At 41.5% G+C, this 26,211-nt stretch overlaps 36 non-coding genes across 36 annotated transcripts; all 36 read right to left on the reverse strand.

The window, feature by feature from the left end:
- Positions 1-615: 615 nt before the first annotated feature.
- On the reverse strand, positions 616-697 carry TRNAL-AAG (transfer RNA leucine (anticodon AAG)). Its single transcript has one exon. It is a non-coding gene; the product is annotated as a tRNA-Leu (tRNA).
- A 1,229-nt stretch (positions 698-1,926) lies between these two features.
- TRNAL-AAG (transfer RNA leucine (anticodon AAG)) lies at positions 1,927-2,008 on the reverse strand. Its single transcript has one exon. It is a non-coding gene; the product is annotated as a tRNA-Leu (tRNA).
- Positions 2,009-3,425: 1,417 nt separating this feature from the next.
- Positions 3,426-3,507, reverse strand: TRNAL-UAG (transfer RNA leucine (anticodon UAG)). Its single transcript has one exon. It is a non-coding gene; the product is annotated as a tRNA-Leu (tRNA).
- Positions 3,508-5,696: 2,189 nt separating this feature from the next.
- Positions 5,697-5,778, reverse strand: TRNAL-UAG (transfer RNA leucine (anticodon UAG)). Its single transcript has one exon. It is a non-coding gene; the product is annotated as a tRNA-Leu (tRNA).
- A 294-nt stretch (positions 5,779-6,072) lies between these two features.
- Positions 6,073-6,154, reverse strand: TRNAL-CAG (transfer RNA leucine (anticodon CAG)). Its single transcript has one exon. It is a non-coding gene; the product is annotated as a tRNA-Leu (tRNA).
- A 108-nt stretch (positions 6,155-6,262) lies between these two features.
- TRNAL-CAG (transfer RNA leucine (anticodon CAG)) lies at positions 6,263-6,344 on the reverse strand. Its single transcript has one exon. It is a non-coding gene; the product is annotated as a tRNA-Leu (tRNA).
- Positions 6,345-6,638: 294 nt separating this feature from the next.
- On the reverse strand, positions 6,639-6,720 carry TRNAL-CAG (transfer RNA leucine (anticodon CAG)). Its single transcript has one exon. It is a non-coding gene; the product is annotated as a tRNA-Leu (tRNA).
- A 107-nt stretch (positions 6,721-6,827) lies between these two features.
- Positions 6,828-6,909, reverse strand: TRNAL-CAG (transfer RNA leucine (anticodon CAG)). Its single transcript has one exon. It is a non-coding gene; the product is annotated as a tRNA-Leu (tRNA).
- A 107-nt stretch (positions 6,910-7,016) lies between these two features.
- TRNAL-UAG (transfer RNA leucine (anticodon UAG)) lies at positions 7,017-7,098 on the reverse strand. Its single transcript has one exon. It is a non-coding gene; the product is annotated as a tRNA-Leu (tRNA).
- Positions 7,099-9,829: 2,731 nt separating this feature from the next.
- TRNAL-CAG (transfer RNA leucine (anticodon CAG)) lies at positions 9,830-9,911 on the reverse strand. The gene has a single exon. It is a non-coding gene; the product is annotated as a tRNA-Leu (tRNA).
- Positions 9,912-10,377: 466 nt separating this feature from the next.
- On the reverse strand, positions 10,378-10,459 carry TRNAL-CAG (transfer RNA leucine (anticodon CAG)). Its single transcript has one exon. It is a non-coding gene; the product is annotated as a tRNA-Leu (tRNA).
- A 685-nt stretch (positions 10,460-11,144) lies between these two features.
- On the reverse strand, positions 11,145-11,226 carry TRNAL-CAG (transfer RNA leucine (anticodon CAG)). The gene has a single exon. It is a non-coding gene; the product is annotated as a tRNA-Leu (tRNA).
- A 2,340-nt stretch (positions 11,227-13,566) lies between these two features.
- Positions 13,567-13,648, reverse strand: TRNAL-CAG (transfer RNA leucine (anticodon CAG)). The gene has a single exon. It is a non-coding gene; the product is annotated as a tRNA-Leu (tRNA).
- A 295-nt stretch (positions 13,649-13,943) lies between these two features.
- Positions 13,944-14,025, reverse strand: TRNAL-CAG (transfer RNA leucine (anticodon CAG)). Its single transcript has one exon. It is a non-coding gene; the product is annotated as a tRNA-Leu (tRNA).
- Positions 14,026-14,133: 108 nt separating this feature from the next.
- On the reverse strand, positions 14,134-14,215 carry TRNAL-CAG (transfer RNA leucine (anticodon CAG)). Its single transcript has one exon. It is a non-coding gene; the product is annotated as a tRNA-Leu (tRNA).
- A 107-nt stretch (positions 14,216-14,322) lies between these two features.
- Positions 14,323-14,404, reverse strand: TRNAL-CAG (transfer RNA leucine (anticodon CAG)). The gene has a single exon. It is a non-coding gene; the product is annotated as a tRNA-Leu (tRNA).
- A 674-nt stretch (positions 14,405-15,078) lies between these two features.
- On the reverse strand, positions 15,079-15,160 carry TRNAL-CAG (transfer RNA leucine (anticodon CAG)). The gene has a single exon. It is a non-coding gene; the product is annotated as a tRNA-Leu (tRNA).
- A 108-nt stretch (positions 15,161-15,268) lies between these two features.
- TRNAL-CAG (transfer RNA leucine (anticodon CAG)) lies at positions 15,269-15,350 on the reverse strand. The gene has a single exon. It is a non-coding gene; the product is annotated as a tRNA-Leu (tRNA).
- Positions 15,351-15,458: 108 nt separating this feature from the next.
- On the reverse strand, positions 15,459-15,540 carry TRNAL-UAG (transfer RNA leucine (anticodon UAG)). The gene has a single exon. It is a non-coding gene; the product is annotated as a tRNA-Leu (tRNA).
- A 485-nt stretch (positions 15,541-16,025) lies between these two features.
- TRNAL-CAG (transfer RNA leucine (anticodon CAG)) lies at positions 16,026-16,107 on the reverse strand. Its single transcript has one exon. It is a non-coding gene; the product is annotated as a tRNA-Leu (tRNA).
- Positions 16,108-16,592: 485 nt separating this feature from the next.
- Positions 16,593-16,674, reverse strand: TRNAL-CAG (transfer RNA leucine (anticodon CAG)). The gene has a single exon. It is a non-coding gene; the product is annotated as a tRNA-Leu (tRNA).
- Positions 16,675-16,782: 108 nt separating this feature from the next.
- TRNAL-UAG (transfer RNA leucine (anticodon UAG)) lies at positions 16,783-16,864 on the reverse strand. The gene has a single exon. It is a non-coding gene; the product is annotated as a tRNA-Leu (tRNA).
- A 295-nt stretch (positions 16,865-17,159) lies between these two features.
- TRNAL-CAG (transfer RNA leucine (anticodon CAG)) lies at positions 17,160-17,241 on the reverse strand. The gene has a single exon. It is a non-coding gene; the product is annotated as a tRNA-Leu (tRNA).
- Positions 17,242-17,349: 108 nt separating this feature from the next.
- On the reverse strand, positions 17,350-17,431 carry TRNAL-UAG (transfer RNA leucine (anticodon UAG)). Its single transcript has one exon. It is a non-coding gene; the product is annotated as a tRNA-Leu (tRNA).
- Positions 17,432-17,539: 108 nt separating this feature from the next.
- TRNAL-UAG (transfer RNA leucine (anticodon UAG)) lies at positions 17,540-17,621 on the reverse strand. The gene has a single exon. It is a non-coding gene; the product is annotated as a tRNA-Leu (tRNA).
- Positions 17,622-18,483: 862 nt separating this feature from the next.
- On the reverse strand, positions 18,484-18,565 carry TRNAL-CAG (transfer RNA leucine (anticodon CAG)). Its single transcript has one exon. It is a non-coding gene; the product is annotated as a tRNA-Leu (tRNA).
- A 108-nt stretch (positions 18,566-18,673) lies between these two features.
- Positions 18,674-18,755, reverse strand: TRNAL-CAG (transfer RNA leucine (anticodon CAG)). The gene has a single exon. It is a non-coding gene; the product is annotated as a tRNA-Leu (tRNA).
- A 295-nt stretch (positions 18,756-19,050) lies between these two features.
- Positions 19,051-19,132, reverse strand: TRNAL-CAG (transfer RNA leucine (anticodon CAG)). Its single transcript has one exon. It is a non-coding gene; the product is annotated as a tRNA-Leu (tRNA).
- A 108-nt stretch (positions 19,133-19,240) lies between these two features.
- Positions 19,241-19,322, reverse strand: TRNAL-CAG (transfer RNA leucine (anticodon CAG)). Its single transcript has one exon. It is a non-coding gene; the product is annotated as a tRNA-Leu (tRNA).
- A 657-nt stretch (positions 19,323-19,979) lies between these two features.
- TRNAL-CAG (transfer RNA leucine (anticodon CAG)) lies at positions 19,980-20,061 on the reverse strand. The gene has a single exon. It is a non-coding gene; the product is annotated as a tRNA-Leu (tRNA).
- Positions 20,062-20,168: 107 nt separating this feature from the next.
- TRNAL-CAG (transfer RNA leucine (anticodon CAG)) lies at positions 20,169-20,250 on the reverse strand. Its single transcript has one exon. It is a non-coding gene; the product is annotated as a tRNA-Leu (tRNA).
- Positions 20,251-21,097: 847 nt separating this feature from the next.
- TRNAL-CAG (transfer RNA leucine (anticodon CAG)) lies at positions 21,098-21,179 on the reverse strand. Its single transcript has one exon. It is a non-coding gene; the product is annotated as a tRNA-Leu (tRNA).
- Positions 21,180-21,847: 668 nt separating this feature from the next.
- Positions 21,848-21,929, reverse strand: TRNAL-CAG (transfer RNA leucine (anticodon CAG)). The gene has a single exon. It is a non-coding gene; the product is annotated as a tRNA-Leu (tRNA).
- A 1,400-nt stretch (positions 21,930-23,329) lies between these two features.
- On the reverse strand, positions 23,330-23,411 carry TRNAL-CAG (transfer RNA leucine (anticodon CAG)). Its single transcript has one exon. It is a non-coding gene; the product is annotated as a tRNA-Leu (tRNA).
- Positions 23,412-23,897: 486 nt separating this feature from the next.
- TRNAL-CAG (transfer RNA leucine (anticodon CAG)) lies at positions 23,898-23,979 on the reverse strand. The gene has a single exon. It is a non-coding gene; the product is annotated as a tRNA-Leu (tRNA).
- A 1,993-nt stretch (positions 23,980-25,972) lies between these two features.
- On the reverse strand, positions 25,973-26,054 carry TRNAL-CAG (transfer RNA leucine (anticodon CAG)). The gene has a single exon. It is a non-coding gene; the product is annotated as a tRNA-Leu (tRNA).
- Positions 26,055-26,211: the final 157 nt, after the last annotated feature.

Here is a 26,211-nt window from a genome sequence, read left to right on the forward strand (position 1 = left end):
TAGGTAGCTTTCCCCCACCTGTTCTTTAAAATCAAGTAAATAATCCTTCTCCCTTTAAAGAAATGAAAGCGATGGGAATCGAACTCATGCCTGAAACCAGCGCCATAGAACACTCGGCCACGCTGCCTTCATTTCTAATTTTTATTCTTAAATTCGCGTCTTTCAATTAACCAGGTAGCGTCACCCTCCCTCTTCTTTAAAATCAAATAAATCATCCTTCTCCCCTTAAAAGAAATGACAACGATGGGATTCGAACCCATGCCTCAGAAGAGACTGGTGCCTAAAACCAACGCCATAGACCACTCGGTCACGCTGCCTTTATTTCTTGTCTTTTTTCTTTATTTCGCATCTTTCAATTAACTAGGTAGCTTTTCCCCACGTGTTCTTTAAAATCAAATAAATCATCCTTCTCCCCTTAAAAGAAATGACAACGATGGGATTCGAACCTATGCCTCAGAAGAGACTGGTGTCTAAAAACCAGTGCCATAAACCACTCGGCCACGCTGCCTTCATCTCTTGACTTTTTTTGAAATTCGCGTCTTTCAATTAACCAGTTAGCTTCTCCCCACCTCTTCTTTAAAATCAAATAAATAATCCTTCTCCCCTTAAAAGCAATGGCGGCGATGGGATTCGACCCCATGCCTCAGAAGAGACCGGTGCCTTAAACCAGCGCCATAGACCACTCGGCCACGCTGCCTTTATTTCTTGTCTTTTTTATTTATTTCGCGTCTTTCAATTAACTAGGTAGCTTTTCTCCACGTGTTCTTTAAAATCAAATAAATTATCCTTCTCCCCTTAAAAGAAATGACAACGATGGGATTCGAACCTATGCCTCAGAAGAGACTGGTGCCTAAAACCAACGCCATAGACCACTCGGTCACGCTGCCTTTATTTCTTGTCTTTTTTCTTTATTTCGCGTCTTTCAATTAACTAGGTAGCTTTTCCCCACGTGTTCTTTAAAATCAAATAAATCATCCTTCTCCCCTTAAAAGAAATGACAACGATGGGATTCGAACCTATGCCTCAGAAGAGACTGGTGTCTAAAAACCAGTGCCATAAACCACTCGGCCACGCTGCCTTCATCTCTTGACTTTTTTTGAAATTCGCGTCTTTCAATTAACCAGTTAGCTTCTCCCCACCTCTTCTTTAAAATCAAATAAATAATCCTTCTCCCCTTAAAAGCAATGGCAGCGATGGGATTCGACCCCATGCCTCAGAAGAGACCGGTGCATAAAACCAGCGCCATAGACCACTCGGCCACGCTGCCTTTATTTCTTGTCTTTTTTATTTATTTCGCGTCTTTCAATTAACTAGGTAGCTTTCCCCCACCTGTTCTTTAAAATCAAGTAAATAATCCTTCTCCCTTTAAAGAAATGAAAGCGATGGGAATCGATCTCATGCCTGAAACCAGCGCCATAGAACACTCGGCCACGCTGCCTTCATTTCTAATTTTTATTCTTAAATTCGCGTCTTTCAATTAACCAGGTAGCGTCACCCTCCCTCTTCTTTAAAATCAAATAAATCATCCTTCTCCCCTTAAAAGAAATGACAACGATGGGATTCGAACCCATGCCTCAGAAGAGACTGGTGCCTAAAACCAACGCCATAGACCACTCGGTCACGCTGCCTTTATTTCTTGTCTTTTTTCTTTATTTCGCGTCTTTCAATTAACTAGGTAGCTTTTCCCCACGTGTTCTTTAAAATCAAATAAATCATCCTTCTCCCCTTAAAAGAAATGACAACGATGGGATTCGAACCTATGCCTCAGAAGAGACTGGTGTCTAAAAACCAGTGCCATAAACCACTCGGCCACGCTGCCTTCATCTCTTGACTTTTTTTGAAATTCGCGTCTTTCAATTAACCAGTTAGCTTCTCCCCACCTCTTCTTTAAAATCAAATAAATAATCCTTCTCCCCTTAAAAGCAATGGCAGCGATGGGATTCGACCCCATGCCTCAGAAGAGACCGGTGCCTTAAACCAGCGCCATAGACCACTCGGCCACGCTGCCTTTATTTCTTGTCTTTTTTATTTATTTCGCGTCTTTCAATTAACTAGGTAGCTTTTCTCCACGTGTTCTTTAAAATCAAATAAATTATCCTTCTGCCCTTAAAAGAAATGACAACGATGGGATTCGAACTTATGCCTCAGAAGAGACTGGTGCCTAAAACCAACGCCATAGACCACTCGGTCACGCTGCCTTTATTTCTTGTCTTTTTTCTTTATTTCGCGTCTTTCAATTAACTAGGTAGCTTTTCCCCACGTGTTCTTTAAAATCAAATAAATCATCCTTCTCCCCTTAAAAGATATGACAACGATGGGATTCGAACCTATGCCTCAGAAGAGACTGGTGTCTAAAAACCAGTGCCATAAACCACTCGGCCACGCTGCCTTCATCTCTTGACTTTTTTTGAAATTCGCGTCTTTCAATTAACCAGTTAGCTTCTCCCCACCATTTCTTTAAAATCAAATAAATAATCCTTCTCCCCTTAAAAGCAATGGCAGCGATGGGATTCGACCCCATGCCTCAGAAGAGACCGGTGCATAAAACCAGCGCCATAGACCACTCGGCCACGCTGCCTTTATTACTTGTCTTTTTTCTTTATTTCGCGTCTTTCAATTAACTAGGTAGCTTTCCCCCACCTGTTCTTTAAAATCAAGTAAATAATCCTTCTCCCCTTAAAAGAAATGACAACGATGGGATTAGAACCTATGCCTCAGAAGAGACTGGTGTCTAAAAACCAGTGCCATAAACCACTCGGCCACGCTGCCTTCATCTCTTGACTTTTTTTGAAATTCGCGTCTTTCAATTAACCAGTTAGCTTCTCCCCACCTCTTCTTTAAAATCAAATAAATAATCCTTCTCCCCTTAAAAGCAATGGCAGCGATGGGATTCGACCCCATGCCTCAGAAGAGACCGGTGCCTAAAACCAGCGCCATAGACCACTCGGCCACGCTGCCTTTATTACTTGTCTTTTTTCTTTATTTCGCGTCTTTCAATTAACTAGGTAGCTTTCCCCCACCTGTTCTTTAAAATCAAGTAAATAATCCTTCTCCCTGAAAAGAAATGAAAGCGATGGGAATCGAACTCATGCCTGAAACCAGCGCCATAGAACACTCGGCCACGCTGCTTTCATTTCTAATCTTTTTTTAAAATTCGCGTCTTTCAATTAAACAGTTAGCTTCTCCCCACCCCTTTTTTAAAATCAAATAAATAATCCTTCTCCCATAAAAGAAATGACAGCGATGGGATTCGAACCCATGCCTCAGAAGAGACTGGTGCCTAATACCAGCGCCATAGACCACTCGGCGACGCTGCCTTCATTTCTAATTTTTATTCTTAAATTCGCGTCTTTCAATTAACCAGGTAGCGTCACCCAACATCTTCTTTAAAATCAAATAAATCATCCTTCTGCCCTTAAAAGAAATGACAACGATGGGATTCGAACCCATGCCTCAGAAGAGACTGGTGCCTAAAACCAGCGCCATAGACCACTCGGCCACGCTGCCTTAATTTCTAATTTTTATTCTTAAATTCGCGTCTGTCAATTTACCAGGTAGCGTCACCCAACATCTTCTTTAAAATCAAATAAATCATCCTTCTCCCCTTAAAAGAAATGACAACGATGGGATTCGAACCCATGCTTCAGAAGAGACTGGTGCCTAAAACCAACGCCATAGACCACTCGGCCACGCTGCCTTTATTACTTGTCTTTTTTATTTATTTCGCGTCTTTCAATTAACTAGGTAGCTTTTCCCCACGTGTTCTTTAAAATCAAATAAATCATCCTTCTCCCCTTAAAAGAAATGACAACGATGGGATTCGAACCCATGCTTCAGAAGAGACTGGTGCCTAAAACCAGCGCCATAGACCACTTGGCGACGCTGCCTTCATTTCTAATTTTTACCTCTCCGAGGGGACAAAGTCCCCTAGGAGGGGTTATACAACGACCGTGTCTGTCTGTGGGTCTGTGGGTGGGTCTGTGGGTGGGTCTGTGGGTGTGTCTGTCTGTCAGGACTGCGAACGCGTTCGCATTTTCGGTGCAAAGTGTAATCACTGCGTACGCAGTTTCTCAAAGGGTTGGCAAAACCACCGTGTGACGGTGAGCGTTAACGGATGCATTTGCGGTTTGGTTTGGATGGTGTTTTTTCGCTCACCGTCGTGACGGTTTGGTGTATTACGGTTTTTGTAATGTTTATGCGTAGGTTGTGAGTGTTGAATTTGTTGTGTTTGTGTTCTGATGGATGTGCATGTTGAGTCTGTTGTGTTTATATGGGCGTTTTCTCTCCAACTTCTTCTTAATGACTTTGGGACGGACCGAGTGCTGAGTGTAATGCTACCTCTCAACGTCCAATGGCAGGGTTTCCACCAGTTGTACACGGTATTCGTCTTAGTATCAATTTGCGATCGCATCGGGCGGGATTTGAACCCGAGACCTCCTGATTGACAGGCGGACGTTTTACCACAGAACCACCGACACTTGTTACGCCTTATTGAAAATTAGACCTTCAGCTTTATCGGAAGCGTATTTAATAGAGTACGAAATTTTGATTTAATTGAAATAGAATTGAAATTGAAATTATTGCATCGAAGAAATTCTAATTTAGCGTTTCTCTATTGATTAAAAACAAATGCGCCACCCAGGTTTCGAACCCAGACCATTCGGCTTGGCAGTCGAGCGCTCTTCCACAGAACCACCGATAGCTGCTTAGATTCACTGAAATTAAGACAGGCATCGTAAGCATAATAGGTAATAAAGTCTTTTTTTATTAATGAATTTATGAAGGCCTAATCTGGTATTTTTTAAAGGTTAAATCTTGTTTTAGCGCAGTCAGCCGAGATTAGAGGGTTAAAGGGTAGACCCTGTGGGTGGTCCACTTTCTTAACGACCTATATATAGTTCTGTTAATTCAAAGGAGATAATTTAACGTTAATTGCTTTAAAAGCTGGCGGTTAGTCAAGTGGCTCTCTGTGCTTTGTTGATGGTAAGGTTTTTGCTTCTTGTAAATACATTTGGTGTGGATATTTGGATATCTACGATTTCTAACGCAGTCAATGATTTCTTGGGTGTGCGAGTCATTATATGATATTGGAAATTGGACGGCATTGGTCTTTTTCATGTGGTATGCGTCACAACGTCAACAGGAAGTGAACGAGTCGTCCACTACCAGATATCTACGGTATCTTCATCAAGGGCGAGTGTTGAAATAAAATGAGCGTTAAAGATGCGGCAAGTATTTCGTAAGCGAGTAATTCCAAAAAGCCTCTGTAGATATTTATTTCATTAAAATTTGCTTCGTATTATATTTAACTGATAAACTTGTTCTGTAAAAGGGTTTAATTCAATTGTGCATTTTTATAGTACGTCTAACTTACTGTTGTAACTACTTAACTTATGATATTCTGAATAAATTAAAATTGGTCGTTTCGTCTCAATTATTTTAATTATAATAAAAATTTTATACCGGGCGGGATAGAAATGGGTTAATATTTTTAACAAATAACTCTAAATAGCGGAGATATATCTTTAAGGGTTATCTCGAGAAATTAATACCACTAGGGACAATTCTTCCGAGGAGAGGTATATTTTGGCTTGCCAACTTGTTATTCTTAAATTCGCGTCTTTCAATTAACCAGGTAGCGTCACCCAACATCTTCTTTAAAATCAAATAAATCATCCTTCTGCCCTTAAAAGAAATGACAACGATGGGATTCGAACCCATGCCTCAGAAGAGACTGGAGCCTAAAACCAGCGCCATAGACCACTCGGCCACGCTGCCTTCATTTCTAATTTTTATTCTTAAATTCGCGTCTTTCAATTAACCAGGTAGCGTCACCCACCTCTTCTTTAAAATCAAATAAATCATCCTTCTCCCCTTAAAAGAAATGACAACGATGGGATTCGAATCCATGCCTCAGAAGAGACTGGTGCCTAAAACCAACGCCATAGACCACTCGGTCACGCTGCTTTCATTTCTAATCTTTTTTTAAATTCGCGTCTTTCAATTAACCAGTTAGCTTCTCCCCACCCCTTTTTTAAAATCAAATAAATAATCCTTGTCCCATAAAAGAAATGAAAGCGATGGGATTCGAACCCATGTCTCAGAAGAGACTGGTGCCTGAAACCAGCGCCATAGACCACTCGGCCACGCTGCCTTCATTTCTAATTTTTATTCTTAAATTCGCGTCTGTCAATTTACCAGGTAGCGTCACCCAACATCTTCTTTAAAATCAAATAAATCATCCTTCTCCCCTTAAAAGAAATGACAACGATGGGATTCGAACCCATGCCTCAAAAGAGACTGGTGCCTGAAACCAGCGCCATAGACCACTCGGCCGCGCTGCCTTCATTTCTAATTTTTATTCTTAAATTCGCGTCTTTCAATTAACCAGGTAGCGTCACCCAACCTCTTCTTTAAAATCAAATAAATCATCCTTCTCCCCTTAAAAGAAATGACAACGATGGGATTCGAACCCATGCCTCAGAAGAGACTGGTGCCTAAAACCAACGCCATAGACCACTCGGTCACGCTGCTTTCATTTCTAATCTTTTTTAAATTCGCGTCTTTCAATTAACCAGTTAGCTTCTCCCCACCCCTTTTTTAAAATCAAATAAATAATCCTTCTCCCATAAAAGAAATGACAGCGATAGGATTCGAACCCATGCCTCAGAAGAGACTGGTGCCTGAAACCAGCGCCATAGACCACTCGGCCACGCTGCCTTCATTTCTAATTTTTATTCTTAAATTTGCGTCTTTCAATTAACCAGGTACCGTCACCCAAAATCTTCTTAAAAATCAAATAAATAATCCTTCTCCCATAAAAGAAATGACAGCGATGGGATTCGAACCCATGCCTCAGAAGAGACTGGTGCCTGAAACTAGCGCCATAGACCACTCGGCCACGCTGCCTTCATTTCTAATTTTTATTCTTAAATTCGCGTCTTTTAATTAACCATGTACCGTCACCCAAAATCTTCTTTAAAATCAAATAAATAATCCTTCTCCCATAAAAGAAATGACAGCGATGGGATTCGAACCCATGCCTCAGAAGAGACTGGTGCCTAAAACCAGCGCCATAGACCACTCGGCCACGCTGCCTTCATTTCTAATTTTTATTCTTAAATTCGCGTCTTTCAATTAACCTGGTAGCGTCTCCCAACCTCTTCTTTAAAATCAAATAACTCATCCTTTTCCCCTTAAAAGCAATGGCAGCGATGGGATTCGACCCCATGCCTAAGAAGAGACCGGTGCCTAAAACCAGCGCCATAGATCACTCGGCCACGCTGCCTTTATTACTTGTATTTTTTCTTTATTTCGCGTCTTTCAATTAACTAGGTAGCTTTCCCCCACCTGTTCTTTAAAATCAAGTAAATAATCCTTCTCCCTTAAAAGAAATGAAAGTGATGGGAATCGAACTCATACCTGAAACCAGCGCCATAGAACACTCGGTCACGCTGCTTTCATTTCTAATCTTTTTTTAAATTCGCGTCTTTCAATTAACCAGTTAGCTTCTCCCCACCCCTTTTTTAAAATCAAATAAATAATCCTTCTCCCATAAAAGAAATGACAACGATTGGATTCGAACCCATGCCTCAGAAGAGACTGGTGCCTAAAACCAGCGCCATAGACCACTCGGCCACGCTGCCTTCATTTCTAATTTTTATTCTTAAATTCGCGTCTTTCAATTAACCATGTAGCGTCACCCAACCTCTTCTTTAAAATCAAATAAATCATCCTTCTCCCCTTAAAAGAAATGACAACGATGGGACTCGAAACCATGCCTCAGAAGAGACTGGTGCCTAAAACCAACGCCATAGACCACTCGGTCACGCTGCCTGTATTTCTTGTCTTTTTTCTTTATTTCGCGTCTTTCAATTAACTAGGTAGCTTTTCCCCACGTGTTCTTTAAAATCAAATAAATCATCCTTCTCCTCTTAAAAGAAATGACAACGATGGGATTCGAACCTATGCATCAGAAGAGACTGGTGCCTAAAAACCAGTGCCATAAACCACTCGGCCACGCTGCCTTCATCTCTTGACTTTTTTTTGAAATTCGCGTCTTTCAATTAACCAGGTAGCTTCTCCCCACCTCTTCTTTAAAATCAAATAAATAATCCTTCTCCCCTTAAAAGCAATGGCAGCGATGGGATTAGACCCCATGCCTCAGAAGAGACCGGTGCATAAAACCAGCGCCATATACCACTCGGCCACGCTGCCTTCATTTCTAATTTTTATTCTTAAATTCGCGACTTTCAATTAACCAGGTACCGTCACCCAACATCTTCTTTAAAATCAAATAAATAATCCTTCTCCCCTTAAAAGAAATGACAACGATGGGATTCGAACCCATGCCTCAGAAGAGACTGGTGCCTAAAACCAACGCCATAGACCACTCGGTCACGCTGCCTTTATTTCTTGCCTTTTTTCTTTATTTCGCGTCTTTCAATTAACTAGGTAGCTTTCCCCCACCTGTTCTTTAAAATCAAGTAAATAATCCTTCTCCCTTAAAAGAAATGAAAGCGATGGGAATCGAACTCATGCCTGAAACCAGCGCCATAGAACACTCGGCCACGCTGCTTTCATTTCTAATCATTTTTAAAATTCGCGTCTTTCAATTAACCAGTTAGCTTCTCCCCACCCCTTTTTTAAAATCAAATAAATAATCCTTCTCCCATAAAAGAAATGACAGCGATGGGATTCGAACCCATGCCTCAGAAGAGACTGGTGCCTGAAACCAGCGCCATAGACCACTCGGCCTTGCTGCCTTCATTTCTAATTTTTATTCTTAAATTCGCGACTTTCAATTAACCAGGTACCGTCACCCAACATCTTCTTTAAAATCAAATAAATAATCCTTCTCCCCTTAAAAGAAATGACAACGATGGGATTCGAACCCATGCCTCAGAAGAGACTGGTGCCTAAAACCAACGCCATAGACCACTCGGTCACGCTGCCTTTATTTCTTGCCTTTTTTCTTTATTTCGCGTCTTTCAATTAACTAGGTAGCTTTTCCCCACGTGTTCTTTAAAATCAAATAAATCAACCTTCTCCCTTTAAAAGCAACGACAGCGATGGGATTCGAACCCATGCCTCAGAAGAGACCGGTGCTTAAAACCAGCGCCATAGTCCTATGGGCCACGCTGCATTCATAACAAAACTTTTTTATAAATTCGCGTGTCTCAATTAACCAGGTAGCTACTTCCCACCCATTCTTTAAAATGAAATAAATAATCCTTCTCCCCTTAAAAGAAATGACAGCGATGGGATTCGAACCCATGCCTCAGAAGATACTGGTGTTTACTGGTGCCTAAAACCAGTGCCTAGACCACTCAGCCACGCTGCCGTCCTTCTTTTTCTTTTTTTTGAAATTCGCGTCTTTCAATTAACCTGGTAGCTTCTACCCTACCCTTCTTTAAAATCAAATAAATAATCCTTCTCCCCTTAAAAGCAATGGCAGCGATGAGATTCGAACCCATGCCTCAGAAGAGACTGGTGCCTAAAACCAGCGCCATAGACCACTCGGCCACGCTGCCTTTATTACTTGTCTTTTTTCTTTATTTCACGTCTTTCAATTAACTAGGTTGCTTTCCCCCACCTGTTCTTTAAAATCAAGTAAATAATCCTTCTCCCTTAAAAGAAATGAAAGCGATGGGATTAGAACCCAAGCCTCAGAAGAGACGGGTGCCTGAAACCAGCGCCATAGACCACTCGGCCACGCTGCCTTCATTTCTAATTTTTATTCTTAAATTCGCGTCTTTCAATTAACCAGGTACCGTCACCCAACATCTTCTTTAAAATCAAATAACAAATCCTTCTCCTATAAAAGAAATGACAGCGATGGGATTCGAACCCATGCCTCAGAAGAGACTGGTGCCTGAAACCAGCGCCATAGACCACTCGGCCACGCTGCCTTCATTTCTAATTTTTATTCTTAAATTCGCGTCTTTCAATTAACCAGGTAGCGTCACCCAACCTCTTCTTTAAAATCAAATTAATAATCCTTCTCCCCTTAAAAGCAATGGCAGCGATGGGATTCGAACCCATGCCTCAGAAGAGACTGGTGCCTAAAACAAGCGCCATAGACCACTCGGCCACGCTGCCTTTATTACTTGTCTTTTTTCTTTATTTCGCGTCTTTCAATTAACTAGGTAGCTTTCAACCACCTGTTCTTTAAAATCAAGTCAATAATCCTTCTCCCTTAAAAAAAATGAAAGCGATGGGAATCGAACTCATGCCTGAAACCAGTGCCATAGAACACTCGGCCACGCTGCTTTCGTTTCTAATCTTTTTTAAAATTCGCGTCTTTCAATTAACCAGTTAGCTTCTCCCCACCCCTTTTTTAAAATCAAATAAATAATCCTTCTCCCATAAAAGTAATGGCAGCGATGGGATTCGAACCCATGCCTCAGAAGAGACTGGAGCCTGAAACCAGCGCCATAGACCACTCGGCCAAGCTGCCTTCATTTCTAATTTTTATTCTTAAATTCGCGTCTTTCAATTAACCAGGTAGCTACTTCCCACCCATTCTTTAAAATGAAATAAATAATCCTTCTCCCCTTAAAAGAAATGACAGCGATGGGATTCGAACCCATGCCTCAGAAGATACTGGTGTTTACTGGTGCCTAAAACCAGTGCCTAGACCACTCAGCCACGCTGCCGTCCTTCTTTTTCTTTTTTTTGAAATTCGCGTCTTTCAATTAACCTGGTAGCTTCTACCCTACCCTTCTTTAAAATCAAATAAATAATCCTTCTCCCCTTAAAAGCAATGGCAGCGATGAGATTCGAACCCATGCCTCAGAAGAGACTGGTGCCTAAAACCAGCGCCATAGACCACTCGGCCACGCTGCCTTTATTACTTGTCTTTTTTCTTTATTTCACGTCTTTCAATTAACTAGGTTGCTTTCCCCCACCTGTTCTTTAAAATCAAGTAAATAATCCTTCTCCCTTAATAGAAATGAAAGCGATGGGATTCGAACCCATGCCTCAGAAGAGACGGGTGCCTGAAACCAGCGCCATAGACCACTCGGCCACGCTGCCTTCATTTCTAATTTTTATTCTTAAATTCGCGTCTTTCAATTAACCAGGTACCGTCACCCAACATCTTCTTTAAAATCAAATAACAAATCCTTCTCCCATAACAGAAATGACAGCGATGGGATTCGAACCCATGCCTCAGAAGAGACTGGTGCCTGAAACCAGCGCCATAGACAACTCGGCCACGCTGCCTTCATTTCTAATTTTTATTCTTAAATTCGCGTCTTTCAATTAACCAGGTAGCGTCACCCAACCTCTTCTTTAAAATCAAATTAATAATCCTTCTCCCCTTAAAAGCAATGGCAGCGATGGGATTCGAACCCATGCCTCAGAAGAGACTGGTGCCTAAAACAAGCGCCATAGACCACTCGGCCACGCTGCCTTTATTACTTGTCTTTTTTCTTTATTTCGCGTCTTTCAATTAACTAGGTAGCTTTCAACCACCTGTTCTTTAAAATCAAGTCAATAATCCTTCTCCCTTAAAAAAAATGAAAGCGATGGGAATCGAACTCATGCCTGAAACCAGTGCCATAGAACACTCGGCCACGCTGCTTTCATTTCTAATCTTTTTTAAAATTCGCGTCTTTCAATTAACCAGTTACCTTCTCCCCACCCCTTTTTTAAAATCAAATAAATAATCCTTCTCCCATAAAAGAAATGGCAGCGATGGCATTCGAACCCATGCCTCAGAAGAGACTGGAGCCTGAAACCAGCGCCATAGACAACTCGGCCACGCTGCCTTAATTTCTTATTTTTATTCTTAAATTCGCGTCTTTCAATTAACCAGGTACCGTCACCCAACATCTTCTTTAAAATCAAATAAATAATCCTTCTCCCATAAAAGAAATTACAGCGATGGAATTCGAACCCATGCCTCAGAAGAGACTGGTGCCTAAAACCAGCGCCATAGTCCACTCGGCCACGCTGCCTTCATTTCTAATTTTTATTCTTAAATTCGCGTCTTTCAATTAACCAGGTAGCGTCACCCAACCTCTTCTTTAAAATCAAATAAATCATCCTTCTCCCCTTAAAAGAAATGACAACGATGGGATTCGAACCCATGCCTCAGAAGAGACTGGTGCCTAAAACCAACGCCATAGACCACTCGGTCACGCTGCCTTTATTTCTTGTCTTTTTTCTTTATTTCGCGTCTTTCAATTAACTAGGTAGCTTTTCCCCACGTGTTCTTTAAAATCAAATAAATCATCCTTCTCCTCTTAAAAGAAATGACAACGATGGGATTCGAACCTATGCCTCAGAAGAGACTGGTGCCTAAAAACCAGTGCCATAAACCACTCGGCCACGCTGCCTTCATCTCTTGACTTTTTTTTGAAATTCGCGTCTTTCAATTAACCAGGTAGCTTCTCCCCACCTCTTCTTTAAAATCAAATAAATAATCCTTCTCCCCTTAAAAGCAATGGCAGCGATGGGATTCGACCCCATGCCTCAGAAGAGACCGGTGCATAAAACCAGCGCCATAGACCACTCGGCCACGCTGCCTTTATTACTTGTCTTTTTTCTTTATTTCGCGTCTTTCAATTAACTAGGTAGCTTTCCCCCACCTGTTCTTTAAAATCAAGTAAATAATCCTTCTCCCTTAAAAGAAATGAAAGCGATGGGAATCTAACTCATGCCTGAAACCAGCGCCATAGAACACTCGGCCACGCTGCTTTCATTTCTAATCATTTTTAAAATTCGCGTCTTTCAATTAACCAGTTAGCTTCTCCCCACCCGTTTTTTAAAATCAAATAAATAATCCTTCTCCCATAAAAGAAATGACAGCGATGGGATTCGAACCCATGCCTCAGAAGAGACTGGTGCCTGAAACCAGCGCCATAGACCACTCGGCCTTGCTGCCTTCATTTCTAATTTTTATTCTTAAATTCGCGTCTTTCAATTAACCAGGTACCGTCACCCAACATCTTCTTTAAAATCAAATAAATAATCCTTCTCCCATAAAAGAAATTACAGCGATGGAATTCGAACCCATGCCTCAGAAGAGACTGGTGCCTGAAACCAACGCCATAGACCACTCGGCCACGCTGCCTTCATTTCTAAGTTTTATTCTTAAATTCGCGTCTTTCAATTAACCAGGTAGCGTCACCCAACATCTTCTTTAAAATCAAATAAATCATCCTTCTGCCCTTAAAAGAAATGACAACGATGGGATTCGAACCCATGCCTCAGAAGATACTGGTGCCTAAAACCAGCGCCATAGATCACTCGGCCACGCTGCCTTCATTTCTAATTTTTACTCTTAAATTCGCGTCTTTCAATTAACCAGGTAGCGTCACCCAACCTCTTCTTTAAAATCAAATAAATCATCCTTCTCCCCTTGAAAGAAATGACAACGATGGGATTCGAACCCATGCCTCAGAAGAGACTGGTGCCTAAAACCAACGCCATAGACCACTCGGTCACGCTGCTTTCATTTCTAATCTTTTTTTAAATTCGCGTCTTTCAATTAACCAGTTAGCTTCTCCCCACCCCTTTTTTAAAATCAAATAAATAATCCTTCTCCCATAAAAGAAATGACAGCGATGGGATTCGAACCCATGCCTCAGAAGGGACTGGTGCCTGAAACCAGCGCCATAGACCACTCGGCCACACTGCCTTCATTTTAAATTTTTATTCTTAAATTCGCGTCTTTCAATTAACCAGGTAGCGTCACCCAACATCTTCTTTAAAATCAAATAAATCATCCTTCTCCCCTTAAAAGAAATGACAACGATGGGATTCGAACCCATGCCTCAGAAGAGACTGGTGCCTAAAACCAACGCCATAGACCACTCGGTCACGCTGCTTTCATTTCTAATCTTTTTTTAAATTCGCGTCTTTCAATTAACCAGTTAGCTTCTCCCCACCCCTTTTTTAAAATCAAATAAATAATCCTTCTCCCATAAAAGAAATGACAGCGATGGGATTCGAACCCATGCCTCAGAAGGGACTGGTGCCTGAAACCAGCGCCATAGACCACTCGGCCACGCTGCCTTCATTTCTAATTTTTATTCTTAAATTCGCGTCTTTCAATTAACCAGGTAGCGTCACCCAACATCTTCTTTAAAATCAAATAAATCATCCTTCTTCCCTTAAAAGAAATGACAACGATGGGATTCTAACCCATGCCTCAGTAGAGACTGGTGCCTGAAACCAGCGCCATAGACCACTCGGCCACGCTGCCTTCATTTCTAATTTTTATTCTTAAATTCGCGTCTTTCAATTAACCAGGTACCGTCACCCAACATCTTCTTTAAAATCAAATAAATAATCCTTCTCCCATAAAAGAAATGACAGCGATGGGATTCGAACCCATGCCTCAGAAGAGACTGGAGCCTGAAACCAGCGCCATAGACAACTCGGCCACGCTGCCTTCATTTCTAATTTTTATTCTTAAATTCGCGTCTTTCAATTAACCAGGTACCGTCACCCAACATCTTCTTTAAAATCAAATAAATAATCCTTCTCCCATAAAAGAAATTACAGCGATGGAATTCGAACCCATGCCTCAGAAGACACTGGTGCCTGAAACCAACGCCATAGACCACTCGGCCACGCTGCCTTCATTTCTAAGATTTATTCTTAAATTCGCGTCTTTCAATTAACCAGGTAGCGTCACCCAACATCTTCTTTAAAATCAAGTAAATCATCCTTCTGCCCTTAAAAGAAATGACAACGATGGGATTCGAACCCATGCCTCAGAAGATACTGGTGCCTAAAACCAGCGTCATAGACCACTCGGCCACGCTGCCTTCATTTCTAATTTTTATTCTTAAATTCGCGTCTTTCAATTAACCAGGTAGCGTCACCCAACCTCTTCTTTAAAATCAAATAAATCATCCTTCTCCCCTTAAAAGAAATGACAACGATGGGATTCGAACCCATGCCTCAGAAGAGACTGGTGCCTAAAACCAACGCCATAGACCACTCGGTCACGCTGCTTTCATTTCTAATCTTTTTTTAAATTCGCGTCTTTCAATTAACCAGTTAGCTTCTCCCCACCCCTTTTTTAAAATCAAATAAATAATCCTTCTCCCATAAAAGAAATGACAGCGATGGGATTCGAACCCATGCCTCAGAAGGGACTGGTGCCTGAAACCAGCGCCATAGACCACTCGGCCACACTGCCTTCATTTTAAATTTTTATTCTTAAATTCGCGTCTTTCAATTAACCAGGTAGCGTCACCCAACATCTTCTTTAAAATCAAATAAATCATCCTTCTCCCCTTAAAAGAAATGACAACGATGGGATTCTAACCCATGCCTCAGAAGAGACTGGTGCCTGAAACCAGCGCCATAGACCACTCGGCCACGCTGCCTTCATTTCTAATTTTTATTCTTAAATTCGCGTCTTTCAATTAACCAGGTAGCGTCACCCAACCTCTTCTTTAAAATCAAATAAATCATCCTTCTCCCCTTAAAAGAAATGACAACGATGGGATTCGAACCCATGCCTCAGAAGAGACTGGTGCCTAAAACCAGCGCCATAGACCACTGGGCCACGCTGTCTTCATTTCTAATTTTTATTCTTAAATTCGCGTCTTTCAATTAACCAGGTAGCGTCACCCAACCTCTTCTTTAAAATCAAATAAATCATCCTTCTCCCCTTTAAAGAAATGACAACGATGGGATTCGAACCCATGCCTCAGAAGAGACTGGTGCCTAAAACCAACGCCATAGACCACTCGGTCACGCTGCTTTCATTTCTTATCTTTTTTTAAATTCGCGTCTTTCAATTAACCAGTTAGCTTCTCCCCACCCCTTTTTTAAAATCAAATAAATAATCCTTCTCCCATAAAAGAAATGACAGCGATGGGATTCGAACCCATGCCTCAGAAGAGACTTCTGCCTGAAACCAGCGCCATAGACCACTCGGCCACGCAGCCTTCATTTCTAATTTTTATTCTTAAATTCGCGTCTGTCAATTAACCAGGTAGCGTCACCCAACATCTTCTTTAAAATCAAATAAATCATCCTTCTCCCCTTAAAAGAAATGACAACGATGGGATTCGAACCCATGCCTCAGAAGAGACTGGTGCCTGAAACCAGCGCCATAGACCACTCGGCCACGCTGCCTTCATTTCTAATTTTTATTCTTAAATTCGCGTCTTTCAATTAACCAGGTAGCGTCACCAAACCTCTTCTTTAAAGTCAAATAAATCATCCTTCTCCCCTTAAAAGAAATGACAACGATGGGATTCGAAACCATGCCTCAGAAGAGACTGGTGCCTAAAACCAGCGCCATAGACCACTCGGCCACGCTTCCTTCATTTCTAATTTTTATTCTTAAATTCGCGTCTTTCAGTTAACCAGGTAGCGTCACCCAACCTCTTCTTTAAAGTCAAATAAATCATCCTTCTCCCCTTAAAAGAAATGACAACGATGGGATTCGAACCCATGCCTCAGAAGAGACTGGTGCCTAAAACCAACGCCATAGACCACTCGGTCACGCTGCTTTCATTTCTTATCTTTTTTTAAATTCGCGTCTTTCAATTAACCAGTTAGCTTCTCCCCACCCCTTTTTTAAAATCAAATAAATAATCCTTCTCCCATAAAAGAAATGACAGCGATGGGATTCGAACCCATGCCTCAGAAGGGACTGGTGCCTGAAACCAGCGCCATAGACCACTCGGCCACGCTGCCTTCATTTCTTATTTTTATTCTTAAATTCGCGTCTATCAATTAACCAGGTAGCGTCACCCAACCTCTTCTTTAAAATCAAATAAATCATCCTTCTCCCCTTAAAAGAAATGACAACGATGGGATTCGAACCCATGCCTCAGAAGAGACTGGTGCCTAAAACCAGCGCCATAGACCACTGGGCCACGCTGTCTTCATTTCTAATTTTTATTCTTAAATTCGCGTCTTTCAATTAACCAGGTAGCGTCACCCAACCTCTTCTTTAAAATGAAATATATCATCCTTCTCCCCTTAAAAGAAATGACAACGATGGGATTCGAACTAATGCCTCAGAAGAGACTGGTGCCTAAATCCAACGCCATAGACCACTCGGTCACGCTGCTTTCATTTCTTATCTTTTTTTAAATTCGCGTCTTTCAATTAACCAGTTAGCTTCTCCCCACCCCTTTTTTAAAATCAAATAAATAATCCTTCTCCCATAAAAGAAATGACAGCGATGGGATTCGAACCCATGCCTCAGAAGGGACTGGTGCCTGAAACCAGCGCCATAGACCACTCGGCCACGCTGCCTTCATTTCTAATTTTTATTCTTAAATTCGCGTCTTTCAATTAACCAGGTAGCGTCACCCAACATCTTCTTTAAAATCAAATAAATCATCCTTCTCCCCTTAAAAGAAATGACAACGATGGGATTCGAACCCATGCCTCAGAAGAGACTGGTGCCTAAAACCAGCGCCATAGACCACTGGGCCACGCTGTCTTCATTTCTAATTTTTATTCTTAAATTCGCGTCTTTCAATTAACCAGGTAGCGTCACCCAACCTCTTCTTTAAAATCAAATAAATCATCCTTCTCCCCTTAAAAGAAATGACAACGATGGGATTCGAACCCATGCCTCAGAAGAGACTGGTGCCTAAAACCAGCGCCATAGACCACTGGGCCACGCTGTCTTCATTTCTAATTTTTATTCTTAAATTCGCGTCTTTCAATTAACCAGGTAGCGTCACCCAACCTCTTCTTTAAAATCAAATAAATCATCCTTCTCCCCTTAAAAGAAATGACAACGATGGGATTCGAACCCATGCCTCAGAAGAGACTGGTGCCTAAAACCAACGCCATAGACCACTCAGTCACGCTGCTTTCATTTCTTATCTTTTTTTAAATTCGCGTCTTTCAATTAACCAGTTAGCTTCTCCCCACCCCTTTTTTAAAATCAAATAAATAATCCTTCTCCCATAAAAGAAATGACAGCGATGGTATTCGAACCCATGCCTCAGAAGAGACTGGTGCCTGAAACCAGCGCCATAGACCACTCGGCCACGCAGCCTTTATTTCTAATTTTTATTCTTAAATTCGCGTCTGTCAATTAACCAGGTAGCGTCACCCAACCTCTTCTTTAAAATCAAATAAATCATCCTTCTCCCCTTAAAAGAAATGACAACGATGGGATTCGAACCCATGGCTCAGAAGAGACTGGTGCCTAAAACCAGCGCCATAGACCACTGGGCCACGCTGTCTTCATTTCTAATTTTTATTCTTAAATTCGCGTCTTTCAATTAACCAGGTAGCGTCACCCAACCTCTTCTTTAAAATCAAATAAATCATCCTTCTCCCCTTAAAAGAAATGACAACGATGGGATTCGAACCCATGCCTCAGAAGAGACTGGTGCCTAAAACCAACGCCATAGACCACTCGGTCACGCTGCTTTCATTTCTTATCTTTTTTTAAATTCGCGTCTTTCAATTAACCAGTTAGCTTCTCCCCACCCCTTTTTTAAAATCAAATAAATAATCCTTCTCCCATAAAAGAAATGACAGCGATGGGATTCGAACCCATGCCTCAGAAGAGACTGGTGCCTGAAACCAGCGCCATAGACCACTCGGCCACGCAGCCTTCATTTCTAATTTTTATTCTTAAATTCGCGTCTGTCAATTAACCAGGTAGCGTCACCCAACATCTTCTTTAAAATCAAATAAATCATCCTTCTCCCCTTAAAAGAAATGACAACGATGGGATTCGAACCCATGCCTCAGAAGAGACTGGTGCCTGAAACCAGCGCCATAGACCACTCGGCCACGCTGCCTTCATTTCTAATTTTTATTCTTAAATTCGCGTCTTTCAATTAACCAGGTAGCGTCACCCAACCTCTTCTTTAAAGTCAAATAAATCATCCTTCTCCCCTTAAAAGAAATGACAACGATGGGATTCGAACCCATGCCTCAGAAGAGACTGGTGCCTAAAACCAGCGCCATAGACCACTCGGTCACGCTGCTTTCATTTCTTATCTTTTTTTAAATTCGCGTCTTTCAATTAACCAGTTAGCTTCTCCCCACCCCTTTTTTAAAATCAAATAAATAATCCTTCTCCCATAAAAGAAATGACAGCGATGGGATTCGAACCCATGCCTCAGAAGAGACTGGTGCCTGAAACCAGCGCCATAGACCACTCGGCCACGCAGCCTTCATTTCTAATTTTTATTCTTAAATTCGCGTCTGTCAATTAACCAGGTAGCGTCACCCAACATCTTCTTTAAAATCAAATAAATCATCCTTCTCCCCTTAAAAGAAATGACAACGATGGGATTCGAACCCATGCCTCAGAAGAGACTGGTGCCTGAAACCAGCGCCATAGACCACTCGGCCACGCTGCCTTCATTTCTAATTTTTATTCTTAAATTCGCGTCTTTCAATTAACCAGGTAGCGTCACGCAACCTCTTCTTTAAAGTCAAATAAATCATCCTTCTCCCCTTAAAAGAAATGACAACGATGGGATTCGAACCCATGCCTCAGAAGAGACTGGTGCCTAAAACCAGCGCCATAGACCACTCGGTCACGCTGCCTTTATTTCTTGTCTTTTTTCTTTATTTCGCGTCTTTCAATTAACCAGTTAGCTTCTCCCCACCTCTTCTTTAAAATCAAATAAATAATCCTTCTCCCCTTAAAAGCAATGGCAGCGATGGGATTCGACCCCATGCCTCAGAAGAGACCGGTGCCTAAAACCAGCGCCATAGACCACTCGGCCACGCTGCCTTTATTACTTGTCTTTTTTCTTTATTTCGCGTATTTCAATTAACTAGGTAGCTTTCCCCCACCTGTTCTTTAAAATCAAGTAAATAATCCTTCTCCCTTAAAAGAAATGAAAGCGATGAGAATCGAAATCATGCCTGAAACCAGCGCCATAGAACACTCGGCCACGCTGCTTCCATTTCTAATCTTTTTTTAAAATTCGCGTCTTTCAATTAACCAGTTAGCTTCTCCCCACCCCTTTTGTAAAATGAAATAAATAATCCTTCTCCCATAAAAGAAATGACAGCCATGGGATTCGAACCCATGCCTCAGAAGAGACTGGTGCCTGAAACCAGCGCCATAGACCACTCGGCCACGCTGCCTTCATTTCCAATTTTTATTCTTAAATTCGCGTCTTTCAATTAACCAGGTACCGTCACCCAACATCTTCTTTAAAATCAAATAAATAATCCTTCTCCCATAAAAGAAATGACAGCGATGGGATTCGAACCCATGCCTCAGAAGAGACTGGTGCCTGAAACCAGCGCCATAGACCACTCGGCCACGCTGCCTTCATTTCTAATTTTTATTCTTAAATTCGCGTCTTTCAATTAACCAGGTAGCGTCACTTAACATCTTCTTTGAAATCAAATAAATCATCCTTCTGCCCTTAAAAGAAATGACAACGATGGGATTCGAACCCATGCCTCAGAAGAGACTGGTGCCTAAAACCAACGCCATAGACCACTCGGTCACGCTGCCTTTATTTCTTGTCTTTTTTCTTTATTTCGCGTCTTTCAATTAACTAGGTAGCTTTTCCCCACGTGTTCTTTAAAATCAAATAAATCATCCTTCTCCCCTTAAAAGAAATGACAAAGATGGGATTCTAACCCATGCCTCAGAAGAGACTGGTGCCTGAAACCAGCGCCATAGACCACTCGGCCACGCTGCCTTCATTTCTAATTTTATTTTTAAATTCGCGTCTTTCAATTATACAGGTAGCGTCACCCAACCTCTTCTTTAAAATCAAATAAATAATCCTTCTCCCCTTAAAAGCAATGGCAGCGATGGGATTCGACCCCATGCCTCAGAAGAGACCGGTGCCTAAAACCAGCGCCATAGACCACTCGGCCACGCTGCCTTTATTACTTGTCTTTTTTCTTTATTTCGCATCTTTCAATTAACTAGGTAGCTTTCCCCCACCTGTTCTTTAAAATCAAGTAAATAATCCTTCTCCCTTAAAAGAAATGATAGCGATGGGAATCTAACTCATGCCTGAAACCAGCGCCATAGAACACTCGGCCATGCTGCTTTCATTTCTAATCTTTTTTTTAAAATTCGCGTCTTTCAATTAACCAGTTAGCTTCTCCCCACCCCTTTTTTAAAATCAAATAAATAATCCTTCTCCCATAAAAGTAATGACAGCGATGGGATCCGAACCCATGCCTCAGAAGAGACTGGTGCCTGAAACCAGCGCCATAGACCACTCGGCCACGCTACCTTCATTTCTAATTTTTATTCTTAAATTCGCGTCTTTCAATTAACTAGGTAGCGTCACCCAACATCTTCTTTAAAATCAAATAAATCATCCTTCTCCCCTTATAAGAAATAACAACGATGGGATTCGAACACATACCTCAGAAGAGACTGGTGCCTGAAACCAGCGCCATAGACCACTCGGCCTTCATTTCTAATTTTTAATCTTAAATTCGCGTCTTTCAATTAACCAGGTAGCGTCACCCAACCTCTTCTTTAAAATCAAATAAATCATCCTTCTCCCCTTAAAAGAAATGACAACGATGGGATTCGAACCCATGCCTCAGAAGAGACTGGTGCCTAAAACCAACGTCATAGACCACTCGTTCACACTGCTTTTATTTCTTGTCTTTTTTCTTTATTTCGCGTCTTTCAATTATCTAGGTAGCTTTTCCCCACGTGTTTTTTAAAATCAAATAAATCATCCTTCTCCCCTTAAAAGAAATGACAACGATGGGATTCGAACCTATGCCTCAGAAGAGACTGGTGCCTAAAACCAGTGCCATAAACCACTCGGCCACGCTGCCTTCATCTCTTGACTTTTTTTTAAATTCGCGTCTTTCAATTAACCAGTTAGCTTCTCCAAACCTCTTCTTTAAAATCAAATAAATAATCCTTCTCCCATAAAAGTAATGACAGCGATGGGATCCGAACCCATGCCTCAGAAGAGACTGGTGCCTGAAACCAGCGCCATAGACCACTCGGCCACGCTGCCTTCGTTTCTAATTTTTATTCTTAAATTCGCGTCTTTCAATTAACCAGGTAGCGTCACCCAACCTCTTCTTTAAAATCAAATAAATCATCCTTCTCCCCTTAAAAGAAATGACAATGATGGGATCCGAACCCATGCCTCAGAAGAGACTGGTGCCTGAAACCAGCGCCATAGACCACTCGGCCACGCTACCTTCATTTCTAATTTTTATTCTTAAATTCGCGTCTTTCAATTAACTAGGTAGCGTCACCCAACATCTTCTTTAAAATCAAATAAATCATCCTTCTCCCCTTATAAGAAATAACAACGATGGGATTCGAACACATACCTCAGAAGAGACTGGTGCCTGAAACCAGCGCCATAGACCACTCGGCCTTCATTTCTAATTTTTAATCTTAAATTCGCGTCTTTCAATTAACCAGGTAGCGTCACCCAACATCTTCTTTAAAATCAAATAAATCATCCTTCTCCCCTTAAAAGAAATGACAACGATGGGATTCGAACCCATGCCTCAGAAGAGACTGGTGCCTGAAACCAGCGCCATAGACCACTCGGCCTTCATTTCTAATTTTTAATCTTAAATTCGCGTCTTTCAATTAACCAGGTAGCGTCACCCAACATCTTCTTTAAAATCAAATAAATCATCCTTCTCCCCTTAAAAGAAATAACAACGATGGGATTCGAACACATGCCTCAGAAGAGACTGGTGCCTAAAACCAGCGCCATAGACCACTCAGCCACGATGCCTTCATTTCTAATTTTTATTCTTAAATTCGCGTCTTTCAATTAACCAGATAGCGTCACCCAACCTCTTCTTTAAAATCAAATAAATCATCCTTCTCCCCTTAAAAGAAATGACAATGATGGGATTCGAACCCATGCCTCAGAAGAGACTGGTGCCTAAAACCAACGAGATAGACCACTCGGTCACGCTGCCTTTATTTCTTGTCTTTTTTCTTTATTTCGCGTCTTTCAATTAACTAGGTAGCTTTTCCCCACGTGTTCTTTAAAATCAAATAAATCATCCTTCTCCCTTTAAAAGAAATGACAACGATGGGATTTGAACCTATGTCTCAGAAGAGACTGGTGCCTTAAACCAGTGCCATAAACCAGTCGGTCACGCTGCCTTCATCTCTTGACTTTTTTTTGAAATTCGCGTCTTTCAATTAACTAGGTAGCTTTCCCCCACCTGTTCTTTAAAATTAAGTAAATAATCCTTCTCACTTAAAAGAAATGAAAGCGATGGGAATCGAACTCATGCCTGAAACCAGCGCCATAGAACACTCGGTCACGCTGCTTTCATTTCTAATCTTTTTTTAAATTCGCGTCTTTCAATTAACCAGTTAGCTTCTCCCCACCCCTTTTTTAAAATCAAATAAATAATCCTTCTCCCATAAAAGAAATGACAGCGATGGGATTCGAACCCATGCCTCAGAAGAGACTGTTGCCTGAAACCAGCGCCATAGACCACTCGGCCACGCTGCCTTCATTTCTAATTTTTATTCTTAAATTCGCGTCTTTCAATTAACCAGGTAGCGTCACCCAACCTCTTCTTTAAAATCAAATAAATCATCCTTCTCCCCTTAAAAGAAATGACAACGATGGGATTCGAACCCATGCCTCAGAAGAGACTGGTGCCTAAAACCAACGTCATAGACCACTCGTTCACACTGCTTTTATTTCTTGTCTTTTTTCTTTATTTCGCGTCTTTCAATTATCTAGGTAGCTTTTCCCCACGTGTTTTTTAAAATCAAATAAATCATCCTTCTCCCCTTAAAAGAAATGACAACGATGGGATTCGAACCTATGCCTCAGAAGAGACTGGTGCCTAAAACCAGTGCCATAAACCACTCGGCCACGCTGCCTTCATCTCTTGACTTTTTTTTAAATTCGCGTCTTTCAATTAACCAGTTAGCTTCTCCAAACCTCTTCTTTAAAATCAAATAAATAATCCTTCTCCCATAAAAGTAATGACAGCGATGGGATCCGAACCCATGCCTCAGAAGAGACTGGTGCCTGAAACCAGCGCCATAGACCACTCGGCCACGCTGCTTTCGTTTCTAATTTTTATTCTTAAATTCGCGTCTTTCAATTAACCAGGTAGCGTCACCCAACCTCTTCTTTAAAATCAAATAAATCATCCTTCTCCCCTTAAAAGAAATGACAACGATGGGATTCGAACCCATGCCTCAGAAGAGACTGGTGCCTGAAACCAGCGCCATAGACCACTCGGCCTTCATTTCTAATTTTCAATCTTAAATTCGCGTCTTTCAATTAACCAGGTAGCGTCACCCAACATCTTCTTTAAAATCAAATAAATCATCCTTCTCCCCTTAAAAGAAATAACAACGATGGGATTCGAACACATGCCTCAGAAGAGACTGGTGCCTAAAACCAGCGCCATAGACCACTCGGCCACGATGCCTTCATTTCTAATTTTTATTCTTAAATTCGCGTCTTTCAATTAACCAGATAGCGTCACCCAACCTCTTCTTTAAAATCAAATAAATCATCCTTCTCCCCTTAAAAGAAATGACAATGATGGGATTCGAGCCCATGCCTCAGAAGAGACTGGTGCCTGAAACCAGCGCCATAGAACACTCGGTCACGCTGCTTTCATTTCTAATCTTTTTTTAAATTCGCGTCTTTCAATTAACCAGTTAGCTTCTCCCCACCCCTTTTTTAAAATCAAATAAATAATCCTTCTCCCATAAAAGAAATGACAGCGATGGGATTCGAACCCATGCTTCAGAAGAGACTGTTGCCTGAAACCAGCGCCATAGACCACTCGGCCACGCTGCCTTCATTTCTAATTTTTATTCTTAAATTCGCGTCTTTCAATTAACCAGGTAGCGTCACCCAACCTCTTCTTTAAAATCAAATAAATCATCCTTCTCCCCTTAAAAGAAATAACAACGATGGGATTCGAACCCATGCCTCAGAAGAGACTGGTGCCTAAAACCAACGCCATAGACCACTCGGTCACACCGCTTTTATTTCTTGTCTTTTTTCTTTATTTCGCGTCTTTCAATTATCTAGGTAGCTTTTCCCCACGTGTTTTTTAAAATCAAATAAATCATCCTTCTCCCCTTAAAAGAAATGACAACGATGGGATTCGAAACTATGCCTCAGAAGAGACTGGTGCCTAAAACCAGTGCCATAAACCACTCGGCCACGCTGCCTTCATCTCTTGACTTTTTTTTTAAATTCGCGTCTTTCAATTAACCAGTTAGCTTCTCACCACCTCTTCTTTAAAATCAAATAAATAATCCTTCTCCCCTTAAAAGAAATGACAATGATGGGATTCGAGCCCATGCCTCAGAAGAGACTGGTGCCTGAAACCAGCGCCATAGAACACTCGGTCACGCTGCTTTCATTTCTAATCTTTTTTTAAATTCGCGTCTTTCAATTAACCAGTTAGCTTCTCCCCACCCCTTTTTTAAAATCAAATAAATAATCCTTCTCCCTTAAAAGAAATGACAGCGATGGGATTCGAACCCATGCCGCAGGAGAGACTGGTGCCTTAAACCAGCACCATAGACCACTCGGACACGCTGCTTTCATTTCTAATCTTTTTTTTTTAAATTCGCGTCTTGCAATTAACCAGGTAGCTTCTCCCCAACTCTTCTTTAAAATCAAGTAAATAATCCTTCTCCTTTTAAAAGAAATGACAGCGATGGGATTCGAACCCATGCCTCAGGAGAGACTGGTGCCCTAAACCAGCGCCATAGAGCACTCGGCCACGCTTTCTTTATATCTTGTCTTTTTTCTTTATTTCACGTCTTTCAATTAACTAGGTAGCTTTTCCCCGCCTGTTCTTTAAAATCAAATAAATCATCCTTCTCCCCTTAAAAGAAATGACAACGATGGGATTCGAACCTATGCCTCAGAAGAGACTGGTGCCTAAAACCAGTGCCATAAACCACTCGGCCACGCTGCCTTCATCTCTTGACTTTTTTTTAAATTCGCGTCTTTCAATTAACCAGTTAGCTTCTCCAAACCTCTTCTTTAAAATCAAATAAATAATCCTTCTCCCATAAAAGTAATGACAGCGATGGGATCCGAACCCATGCCTCAGAAGAGACTGGTGCCTGAAACCAGCGCCATAGACCACTCGGCCACGCTGCCTTCGTTTCTAATTTTTATTCTTAAATTCGCGTCTTTCAATTAACCAGGTAGCGTCACCCAACCTCTTCTTTAAAATCAAATAAATCATCCTTCTCCCCTTAAAAGAAATGACAACGATGGGATTCGAACCCATGCCTCAGAAGAGACTGGTGCCTGA

The sequence above is a fragment of the Leiobunum rupestre genome, chromosome 9, assembly GCF_980474605.1.
Source record: "Leiobunum rupestre chromosome 9, qqLeiRupe1.1.hap1, whole genome shotgun sequence".
NCBI classification, from domain to species: Eukaryota; Metazoa; Arthropoda; class Arachnida; order Opiliones; family Sclerosomatidae; genus Leiobunum; species Leiobunum rupestre.